Consider the following 11,944-nt stretch of genomic DNA (forward strand, 5'->3'; position numbering starts at 1 on the left):
GAGAAGACGCTTAATAAGCGAGAAAACACGCAAAAAGAAAATACAGGTGGCGACGCCACCTTGGAATTCCCGCACCATTTGCCGTGACGTCACATATTTTTGACGGCGCCTGCTTGGGCCTACGTAGTTCCTAACCGGTTAAATCGAAGTACATTGTCCTCTGAGGGGGCCAGAGACTTGACATAACGAGTTTGTGGAAATTTCGTCGAGCCAGTGGCGCCAAAATACGTTAAATGCTCTTTGAAGTCTTTTACGTCACGAATTACAAAGTTCGGCGGGAAATTTAAAAATGAAACTTTGAACTTGGTTTTCTCCTCTAATAATAGATCTATGGTGGTGAAATAAACTACACAAGAGTTCTCCGAGCACACTTTATCAATCTAAACCAATTCATTGTTTCTCTTTAGTGTCCCTTTAACACAGAGGTGACCTGGTAAATAGCAGGTCTCCCCTAATAAAGAACCCCGTTAGAAGACCTGCTGCACATAGCACATTGAGGAACAGCGGAAAAAATGGACAGAACACCAAAAACGAGAATGAGATGAGAAAGATGTTTGTTGTTTTGTCCTTTTTGCGCTGTTCTGCAATGAAACATTACCAACGAGCCCAGCTTACCACGCTTCTGTACATAGCAGCTAGGCTTCCTTTGTGTTACACTGTCTCGTGCCTATAGTCACCAAGTTTTTCCGTATAAGCCTTCCGGTACACATTATACGGCTGTACAGCACGTGTCAGTTTCACTAAAACTGGAGTACAGAGTCCGATACATGGTGTTTGTTCCGGCGCGAATTACTCTCAGCTGTCCATCTCTTCCCTCCTCTTCACGCACGTGTCTGTGTGGCTCAAGGTTCCTCGCTTAATTAGGAAAGACCCAGCCGCAAACAGGAGTGCGTGTGTGCGTGCGTGTGCGCGCACGTATAGGGTGTAAGAACGCACATACATTCGTACGCAGGAAGCAAGCCACTTGCATTCGGCGGCTGGCGTGTAAAATGATATTGCGCGCCTGCTGGCATCAGTGAGCGCATGCCAGTGTCCTCGTCCCGAAACGGCATCTACAGCTTGCGTCAGAGAGAGAGAGAAAAGAAAGTGATAAAGAGAGACATCCCTCGCGCTCATCAACGTTTGATCACGCGACGTATCATCCACCGGTGGCAGCTGCTGCGCGTTGCGCGACAGTCCGACAGCTATTTATGCAGCACTGGCATGGACAGGCAGGCAGGCCACGCGCACATGCAACGGTAGTTGATCGTCATGCCCACGACGTGACCTAATTAGTTTCGCTGCCTTATTTTGATCTGTCATTCAGGTCGGCATCGCTTCTTGTTTACGTGTTGTTGGCGCAGTGGGCTTGTTCCCGTTTTCCACTTTTCCTCTCGTTTGTTTATATATATACATCCGCGTGCCAACAAATGGAACGAGGACACACACACCTCGCCGGAAATATTCCGCTTTGTTTGCTGTGTATGTGTTTATATGGAAGTGTATTCATAGGTTGCTTCAACATAATGTCAATATCTATATGGGACTGCAAAGACGTGTGATTTGTACAGCTCTAAATCATCGGCCGAATCAGGTTTTACGCCGGTGTCACACGGTGCATTGCTGGTCGCGATTGAGCCCGATCGGGATCGAATTTCTCAACAGCGACTGACTCCTTTCTGCAGCTTTCGTAAAGGGTCCAATCACGATTAAAAAATTCAGGTCTGATTGCGATTCAGAGGTGACCGTGTGACACCGGTATTAACGTTAAGTCGACACGGTCAGTTTGGAAAACCAGGACCATGCAAGACTCACTCGCTACAATTTGTTTCGCATAGCCACGGTACGCTAAAGTATTATCTGCCCGACTGCGTAAGGCAATTCTTGCGAAATGGCAGATTAGAGGTGGTGAATTAATCGCTCATTTGCAACGACTAGACTGATCTCTCTGTTGAAAGACTGACTTGTACATACACGTATCTTACTCTCGCATGGCATGACTATATAGTTATCGCAGTCTTCATGCATGCAGAATTGATGCCATGATCAAAATATTAAAAGGGAGGGGGGTGGGGTGAAGCTTCACTTGCTTACTTGTTTACAGTAGTAGTAGTCGCTGTTGCGCTAGTTGGTGAATGTCTGTAATCGATAGTCAACTTCGCGCCAAAATCACGACCACCTTGAAAGACGAAGGAACACAGACAGGATGGGCGTTCACTTACAACGGTTTATTCCTTGGCGAATACAGGCTAATAAAAAATTCACTTTTCGCCAACGCATGCGCAACGTGCTTGTTCCTTCGTCTACTTAATCACGCTGTCGAACACTTTCTAGATACCGCACTTCTAATTCACACAGGTTTATTGAAGTTTCGCTGATATGTACAATCACTACCCATCTTTTTTATGGAAAACGCCTCCGAAATTTCCCGTGCTACCTTGTTTTTGCTTCTTCCCAATATCCGTATCTCCATTAAGTGTGGCGTGCATTCACATGATGTCACATGCCACTGTCACTGTCACAGCAATAACAAATATATGCCCCCGCAATCCCCCTCCTTATGTAACGCCTTGATTTTAAGGTGAATCATAAAAGGAACAGTCAATGAAATTGAGTTTATCTTCTTGTGAGCCATTGCCTTGGCTGGATCTCCAAACTGTTTCTGCCATCAGAGTGTTTCTGCCATCAGGGCTGGCGAAAGCGCAGTTATTTAGGTGAAGTTGATTTATATGTGTATTTTTGAATCAATAATTATTATGCCTAAGGGCAGACTTTCGAAAATAAAAAAAAATGTTGGAAAGTGTCCACTGCTTGCATCAAGAGCAATATACGCTACAGAGCAAAGCAAACAAACTTTTGCCCAAGGCGAAAACGATCCGGCGAAATAACGCACTATTGCCGACTACATCTATAGCTGCAGCGCAGCTGTTTCATTCACGTTCATTTTCAAACGGCAGCAAGCACGCATCCAATGCTACCATGACCATGAAAGAAACCTTTCGCACAAGCGCCACGCCACATTGAAGACGTTGTGGGTCACGTCGAAGCGTGCGTCGTAAACGGGCGCAAAATATTTCTCAATTTGACGCTGTACACTTCGAGTGTGATCTACTAATTTAACCCTTTATGGGACCTAATGTTATGAACAACGCATGCCACCTATTGAGGGTGGCATTGTCATTTCTATCGGTTTCTTATATGTACAAAATTTGAGCTCTCTATTGTTAAGGGTTTTCGAGAAAAAAAAGGGGACATATGTGTTCCCCTGAACACTGAAAGACAGTCGTTTCACAAAAAAAGAAAAGAGTAGTTTTATTTTGTATGCGAAATTGCTGCTGCCTTACAAACCACAAAGGACAGAGCCTACAAACAGCTACTCTCTATCACACACACACAAAAAAAAGGAGACTCGGCTAAATATCCATGGTACATCCACTTGCTAACGGCACTCTAGCAGCAGCTGTGGATACTGCATGGGCCTGCTTGCAACAGTCTAATTTTTGACCGTGGAGGAAGCTCAACTGCTTCCTCCACTGGAAGAGACTTCCCTGCGTTAAGCAGAATGAAAATTTCGCAGCCAGTCTAACATTGCACACAATGTTAGACTGGCTGCGCTTTCGAAAATATATCACCGAAAGGTTGCCAACCTTGCATTGCACAATTTTTTTATGAAACTGTGGGTAGAAACGAATAAAACCATTATAACAGCACACCTACGAACTCGTGAGTATCAATTAAACTTCTCAAGCATACCGCTCATGCTGAATCGGGTGGAGAGCGCTCCAAAATCTGATGAAAAAAGGATACAGCGCGTGCAATTGGAATGGTTCGTTTGGAACACGGCTATGTGCTGGCACTTTGCGAATACCATAAAAACAACTACCAAAACCGCTTTCTAGAACAACCACGCGGTCGAGCTAAAAGTCTGAAAGCAATCGATTCAGTGGTTTTGATCTAAAAAATTAGAACATGGCGAAGAAAAAAGTGGGACATATGAGTCCCTCTGCCCCACAATTGATTAAGAAGAAAAATAAGAACGCGTAAAAAAAGCAAAAAAATACCTCATGTTATCTCGCGCCATGTAGCGAGTTTTAATCACCAAAGGACTTTAGTCTAACAAAAAAAAAGGAAGGGTCCTGCTGTTCTTTTCGGGAGTCCTGAGCTATATAACTGGTCACGTATATAACTAACTCCCTTTAAAGTTACACGTTAACTCTTTTTGGAGATCATTATATTCTCTTCGGGGTGTCATGGAAGGCGCGACTCTTCAAAAGAGTTAACGTGTAGCTTTAAAGAGCGTTATATATGTAACAAGGCAGGACTCTCCGTAAAGAGTAACAGCTACTCTTTCTTATGTGTATGTTGCACGTACCCTTGCCGTCGGGCGTAGCGCCAGCGTCGACCGCACCCCCGTGGTATAAACATTCACGCATCAGAAAGGAGCGGACGCGTGGCGTGATGGCCAGCACTGACAAGTGCGAAGCCGTCCACGCACGCACCACCGATGCCGGCGCACAGGTACACACACATACACATGGACTCAGGCCTGCGTTGTGAGTGCGTGCGCGCGCGCACCCCTTGAATTCATGCGTGGCCGTTTATGGCCACGCGCGAAAGAAGCAGTACAAGCTAGGCGCGGTTCTCCGGCTGCTCAAGAAAATTGAAACGGGCGTGATTTGCCACGCGAGAGAGAGATGACCGCGCCGTGCGTTCGTACACAACCGTGCGTCGGTCCTGGCTGCATGCACACACAGGCGCGCGCGCGCGGCGCGGGCGCACGCCAACAGTGCTCGCGCATCACACCAGGCGGCGCCGTCGGCAGCGAGCGCATGTGTTTGCGTATACGCGGCGTGATGATGGTGCGGCGGGCACGCATACGCTGACGCGCGTGGCTTGAACGGTGCCTGCGAAGAACCGGATCTTATACTCAAGCGAAGCGCGTGCTGTCCGCTGCATCCACCTCGCTAGGTATACAGTGTACCCGTGGTGCGAGCCGCTCGGACAGAAGCCATTGCTCTCGTACGAAATATTAATTTAGTCATCTTTATTAAGGTGCAAGCCTTACATGCCTCATCAAACGCGAAAATTGACCGTCGGCGTCAACGCGAGTGATGCGAAAATTCACCAACCGATGACGTCACAATATGACGCCATCATGACGTCTCAAGTCGCCAAAATTAGTGACGCCAACATGGCGTGACATACCGCGACGTCAACACGATGACGTCATCACATGGCATCGTCGCTTGCTCAAAGGTGGGCCGATCACGGAGTGCAAAACCAGATGAGGTGCGGAAAGCTTGCAATGCCTCCGATCCTGGAGGCAATGCAAGACCACGTTAGGCGCAGAAAGCTTTCGCAGGGATGCGGGGAGGTTCAGTCGACTGTGAAGAAAACGATGGCTTTCGCGTTCGGGTCGTCTTAGGCTAATGCATAATGTACTCTTGCGAGTTTTTTGCTTATATTGTTTTCCTTTTGTCGAGACCGGTCATAGAACTTTAGTCGGGTACAGTGCGCAAAGAATGAAACGTGTCAGTTTAGGGCTGAACGATGCAAATACTTTCGTTTCCACCGCATTCAGTTCGTGGCACATCAGCGTAATATTGCCTCGTGCATCACAGCCCATATCACCTTCAGAGGCCAAATTCGTAGTGGCATAATTTTTAAGACTGACGCATATGCGCACTTGTGAATCGCAAGAGGTTACTCACGGGCTCGCATTCACTGTTCCTTTAACAGGAAATTCTGGGGACTTTCTTCACGAATCGACTGGGCGTGTGATTATTTTGTTGCAGTCTTTAACCACGAATTAGTGGATAGGAAAAGAAGACCCAAGGAACGTGACATGCATGTACTGCAGGTTAGGGTTTTTGATGTGGCGTGAAGATCGCTCGCGAAACTCTTCCAACTCCCAAAACAAGCAATACTTCCCCTTCGTTTGTTTCTTTGTTGTTTTTTCCGATTGTACAGAAGCAACAGCCACTTCGTGGGCCCAAGCGCTTCGTTTCACAGGCCACCGACCAGCAGAAAACACACACATGCGCACACTAACACACTCACGCAGACAACAGTTGCGTAGGACGACAGACGAGCAGTCCAGTCCTCTTGGGCGGGTTCCTTTCCAAATTGACTTTTAGCGAGATAGAGGAGAGCAAGGCGGAAGGGGGGGGGGGTATAAAAGCGAAGCGATCTCGCGCTGCCTAGAAGATAGAAACAGACTCTCGTTTCGTGTGCGCCTTGCGAAGGAGAAAAGCCCCGGAAGGAAGGAAGAAGAGACGCGTGGCGCGGCCGCCGCTGCTGGGCGAAAAAACGGGCTCCCTTTGTCGCCGGTCGGCCCCCAAATGAGCCCGCCGAGACCTCCTCGAAATTGAAACCAACAAGCGGCGGGCTGTGCTAGGAGACGGCCCCTGTGTCGTTTCCTTGTCCCGCTGTCATCAGTCCAGAGGCACTGGCGATGGAAAGAGCCTGCCGAACGCAACCCCCTGCCACCCCCCTTTTCTACTGGCAGAGGCGACTACGGCACCCGTGCTCGGAGGCTGTAGCCATGAGAAAACCGGTCGCTTTTTCGTGCCTCCCTGGCCGAGTAATAAATGATGCAGGCCCCGTCGGCTACGGTCACTTGCCCGTGTAACCTTAGATCTTCTGGGACGACGTTCCTGCTGCCTCGACCCACGGTCTGACTGATCGGAGGCGTAATGCCGCGCGAACTTCACTCGGGTCCATGAACGCTGGTGCGGTTCCGCGTACCGTCCCGTTTCTCGCGATGTGTGTGCCGCTGTGCGTTGCCCGATGTTGCAAGAGAAGGTGTATTATTACTGCCCCTGTGAGGGATCGAGCATACCACTATGGGAAAAGTACGTTGGAGGCAAGTGCACTCCGCGTAAATAGCTCAGTATGAATCAGGTTATCGTATTATATCAGATGCTCTTTGCTATAATTGTGTCGGAACACTGTGTACGCAACGGTAGCTTAAGGCCGGGCGAGGCTAGTTAGCATTGTAGCGAAAGGAGGAGAGTGTTGTCGATACAAATCTAATCGCCGTTAGGGCGAAGTGCGTGGTGATTTGAGCAGATGCAACGTTTGGTGCTTACTGTATAATAGTTTAACAATCGTAGGAACGTGCGTGGTTAGCAGGCTGTCAAATTCGGAAGCGCTATCGATGTGGGCTGTATTGCAGGTGATCTAGAAGAGTTTGGACGCGAGCTCGTTGGTACGGATCGAGCGCCCGTTCTCGTTTGCTGTTTCTTCTGTCCATGTTTAAATTAGCGCTGTGTTTTTAAGATGTATTGCAGGTGTTATCTCGTGAGAACAGCATCACGTAAACTCTACACTACATGTTGCTGTCGACAGATTAAAAAATATATATAACAGCTTACTTGTCTAAGTGCTGGTTTCTGATGGCGTCGTTAGTCTCCTGCCTGTGAGGTCGTCGTCAGCTTGTTCTCATCTCTGATGACTGATGGTTAACCACTGTTAAGTATTGGAATCAACGTCTGGGGATGGATGCCCCACAGGAGAATCAGTCGTACTGTTCCGAGGTTCGGATTGTGTCATTAGTCGCGCAGTAGTGACTATATTAATTTGTGACACCATGACATGAATTCAGCTACATTTCGTTTTGTCCGGGCCGAAGAGCCAAAGAACTCACGATCGCTACCTCTATATGCATAGATGAGCTATCCAACTCACACCCACGTGAACACATTTACATGTCATTAGACATGCCGCCCAATCATATTCGTAACTTTAGGAGCACCACGTGGCGATTCCGCAGACGCTGAACACTGTCGCTTTTCATCCGTTTCTGGTGCAGCGGTCACAATATATATAGGTAAGGCAATGAAGCCGTGCTGCAATCTTCGAGGTGTCAAGGACGCCAAGACCGCCGAAGACCTCTCGCGTCAGTCGGTGCCGCCTCGATCTCGTATAGTACATGGCTCTGATAGGCCACTGGTCCGGCACGTTGCTGTTTGCGTCGGCCGTCTGAGCTGAAGTTCCGCGCTGTGAAGGGAACGCTTCAAAGGCCACCACGTGAGCGAGGAAGCCACGCTTACATCATGTATTCCCTGCACTTCTACTGGCTCGGAACTGGCTCGGAACTGGCTCGGAACTTGGCTGTACATACCGGTGGTCATACGGGCTTCATACACGCGCGTTCGTGCTTGGGATGTCGTGTCGCGACATTCCGACGTCAAGTCACGGAGGGGACCGAGGCGCGTAGTTTGTCACTTTTACAGAGAGCCGAACACGGAGGGCCTCCAACGACGTCCGTGATAGCGGCCCGTTAATGGCGCCGGTCTCCACCGAGTGGCGGCGCTGATATACACGCGCGGCGAAATCAGTGGCGCCCCCTGGCATGTGCACGTATGTGCGGTGTATACATGCCCACCACCGGAGTGGTGTTCGCTGCAGCGATGTATAGCTGCTGCAAACTGCGTGAGGCTTATCTGTCCAGAGGGTGTATATAGACCGTGTTTGGACAGCATGTAACGATGCTGCGACACGCGATGCGATCGCCCTCGGCCGATGGCAAAATGGTGGCTTGCCTCACGAGCGCGTATTCGGGTGTAGGTGAACGTCGAGCAGTCCCTGGCCCATATTTGCGGCTAGTCTCAGCGTCTCGGAAGAGGGGTCGGCTAGCCATCTCGTTATCTTCATCGAATGCTCGAAAGTGGACGAGCCGTTTCGTAACTGCGGCAGCAAATGTATATAGTGCCGGCGTTTTTCTGTAGACGCTGCTGCCTCGCCAGAAAGTTTGTGTTCGCAATTTATGGTCACACGAAGAAGCCCTGCGGCCCTCATTGCACCAAGTGTGCGAGAGCGTCTCTGAAGAGAAAGAAACGGAAACATTCAACTCGCAGTGGCTTTTAGGTTTGCACACCACCGCTATCCCGTGAGAAACATCTTCGAACGTGACCTCCATGTATATGTCCACTTTTCCTTTTCTCTCTGCGCTTCAGGAATATATTTATTTCTCATCGCTTACTGCACATTCTCGATATCCTATAGCAATACATATAAAGGTCATGTACACTGGATTATACGTTTTGCTTTTGCTACTGTCTTTCGCCTGAAAATCGGATGCGGACACGTGCAACCCCACACTTTTTTTTAGAGAAACCCAAATGTATTTGGATGAGTATATTGGCATGATAAAAGTAGCTGGCGTAAAAATACAGCGCCTACTAATTCTCCTTGACTCTTGGATGGGTGCACGGTATGAACAAGGCACAGCAATTTACTTTATCCCATATAAGTCCGAATGACATCATGTCATTACAAAGGAATTCTCAAAGCAATTATGCGAAAAATATAACGTAACACAATTTATTCAAATTGGAAGTTTCAATATTTACGCGCATGAAACCGTGCTATGTTCTCAGGCTTGTATTTACTGTAGTCTTTCCCTGTAACCATCATAAACACTTTCAGCCTTTTCGCACAAAACACAGCAAAAGGACAGCTTGATATAGGTACGACGAGGACGCTGTTCTTGTGTTGCGTCCTGCTTTAAACGGCTGAAATAAAAAAAGCAACATGCCCAAATTTATGGTATTTACAGTATATAGAAACAAGTTTGTAGTGTATAGCTACCGGAGCGTCCTCTGTTCTTGCAGTCTTTTTATGCGGCGATCTGTGCTATTTCGTTTGTCCTGTTATATTTGTTACTTATGTATATTTCTAGCGATAATTGCGATTGCATTTATTCATTCTAAAAAGACAGGGCGTGCAAACACGGACACAAGAAAGAAGTCAGGACACCACAAACGCCGAAAAGTGTGGAACGCTTCACGATTTTGCGTGTCATCCTTGCGCAGGGGCCATGCTAATCTTCTCTGTATCGTTTCAATTTTAGTAAAGGTACTTGTGTGTGTGTTTGCACGCCCTGTCTTTTTAGAATGAATACTTACCAACTAGCTCAGCTCTCTGTTATTCTAAGGCATTTATTCATAAGTTCACAAGCAACTACCGAGAAGTTGTGCGTAAAAATATCGCAGGAATGTGAACATTACTTTCATTAGTGCGAGAGTATATATACATCTATCGTACGCTTGTCTCTCATATCGCACAGGGAAAATTCGACATTTGCAAACAATGCCAATTAAGTTCGGTTATCACCAGTGTTCAGATCGCTGTCATATCGCTTCACCGATGACTTGGATGTTTGTGTGCAAGAGAGATCGGAATCTCAGCGCCTTACGACTACTTTTATCTCACGTCAATCAAAATTTACTGTAATGAACAATCTTATAGCAATACGAAAAGCGATGCCATAAAAGCTCATGTAGCGAGCGGTAACGACCACATACGCTCGACATATTAAAAAAAATAAAGCATATAAGGAACACAAGAGACAAGGACGTTGAGCCACTCAACATGAAAACAAAAGCTTTCTCGTTATATAAAATCCCATCCTCGCGTTGTGCGTTTCATTTTCTTATTCGCTGAACAAAGCTAGTATAACTCGTTTTTATATCCATCGCATATTTCGTGCAACGTGCACGTGCGGCGGCCTTCAAAGTGAAAGCCGCTTCGAGACGGCGATATTATTCATCAGATGCACGCGCGAAAGCATACGCATCTTTTTGCGCAATCTCTCTTCGTCGGGCTCGTAAACCCTGGTCAATTAACCACTAAGCTCTTTGAGTCTCAGTTGTAAAAGCGAATCGAAATCTCGCTGCTTGTTTAGCCCAGCGCGTGCGCTTTGTTCACCCTGAGATTGAGCGATATTATTCTCCGACCATTCCCATTCTGCCTAACGGCTTTATTTCGTCATTTATTTTTCTCCGTGAACGGTTTAGAAAACCGCGTATCTGCAGATGCATGGCTAAACTTGGGGCATGCGCAGCCCTTACGTTTGTTTGTTTGTTTTCATTTTGTTTTCCCGTTTAAGACGCATCTGGAACTGCTCATTACGGCAAAAACCATATGTTTTTACCACACTTCTCGGGACTTCTCCAATGCAAGCGCGCCTGGCGGTTAGCTTTCAACTTTTTTTTATCGAAACGGTCGTTATGGCGGCCGTGGCAAGAGCTATATGAAAACGGCGCAGTTTACCTTTTGGCTTTTTCTCTGCGTGGAGGCATAAAACGTCAGCAGTTGTGCTTGCGCCGTTCTTGATCTCTGGCCTGGTGAGGCCCCTTGCTATGTATAATGCACGGTGTAAGAATACTTTCCTTAAACCGTGGTATAATGACGCCGCTTTTGTTTTTCTTATTCCACATTTTGTCCGAGTTGTCTTCATTCTGCGCCCTGTGATCGGATCGCTTCTGCTCACCGGCTCTGCCGAAAGTCACGAGCAGGGCATCGCGCTTCTCTGGCGTCGTAATGACAAATCTGCCAGAGTACAATCGGCATAACGTTGGGTATAACGAGGTTAAAGGTTCTCTCACAGTTGATGTTAATAATATAATAATAATTGTTGGGGTTTAACGTCCCAAAAGCCACGATGTGATTATGAGAGACGCCGTAGTGGAGGGCTCCGGGAATTTCGACCACATGTGGTTCTTTAACGTGCACCTAAATCTAAGCACACGGGCCTCAATGATTTTTCGCCTCCACCGAAAACGCGGCAGCCGCGGCCGGGATTCGATCCCGCGACCTGCGGGTCAGCAGTCGCGCACCATAACTCATAGTTGATGTTCAGTGCGGCGCGAGTTCAGTTTGGTATTCAAAGATAAATCCTGTCTGTGCTACGTCTTCTTTTGCTTAGTGGTGTATAGTCTACTACATTCACACACTAACTATATAGAATGAACCACAAGTGCCACGCAAATAGTGCTCGCGAAGTGCCAAGAAAAAAACAGCAGAAAACTTCACCTTAGCAGATGCCGGTTAGCAGGTATCACAGATGGAGGAAGATGAATAGGCTTCACGTAAATTATAAAGACAGAGAAATGACCGCACTGATATACCAATTTCCTTATGGAAACACACACACACACACACACGCACACACACACAC

At 47.5% G+C, this 11,944-nt stretch overlaps 1 protein-coding gene and 1 pseudogene across 1 annotated transcript in view; both read right to left on the reverse strand.

Moving 5' to 3' along the window:
- LOC119396813 (protein krueppel-like) overlaps positions 1-11,944 on the reverse strand; it is a 185,065-nt gene that overhangs the window by 76,716 nt on the left and 96,405 nt on the right. The window lies entirely within an intron of this gene.
- LOC119398085 (U6 spliceosomal RNA) lies at positions 9,753-9,862 on the reverse strand (annotated as a pseudogene).

The sequence above is a fragment of the Rhipicephalus sanguineus genome, chromosome 6 (genome assembly GCF_013339695.2).
Source record: "Rhipicephalus sanguineus isolate Rsan-2018 chromosome 6, BIME_Rsan_1.4, whole genome shotgun sequence".
In the NCBI taxonomy this organism is placed as follows: domain Eukaryota; kingdom Metazoa; phylum Arthropoda; class Arachnida; order Ixodida; family Ixodidae; genus Rhipicephalus; species Rhipicephalus sanguineus.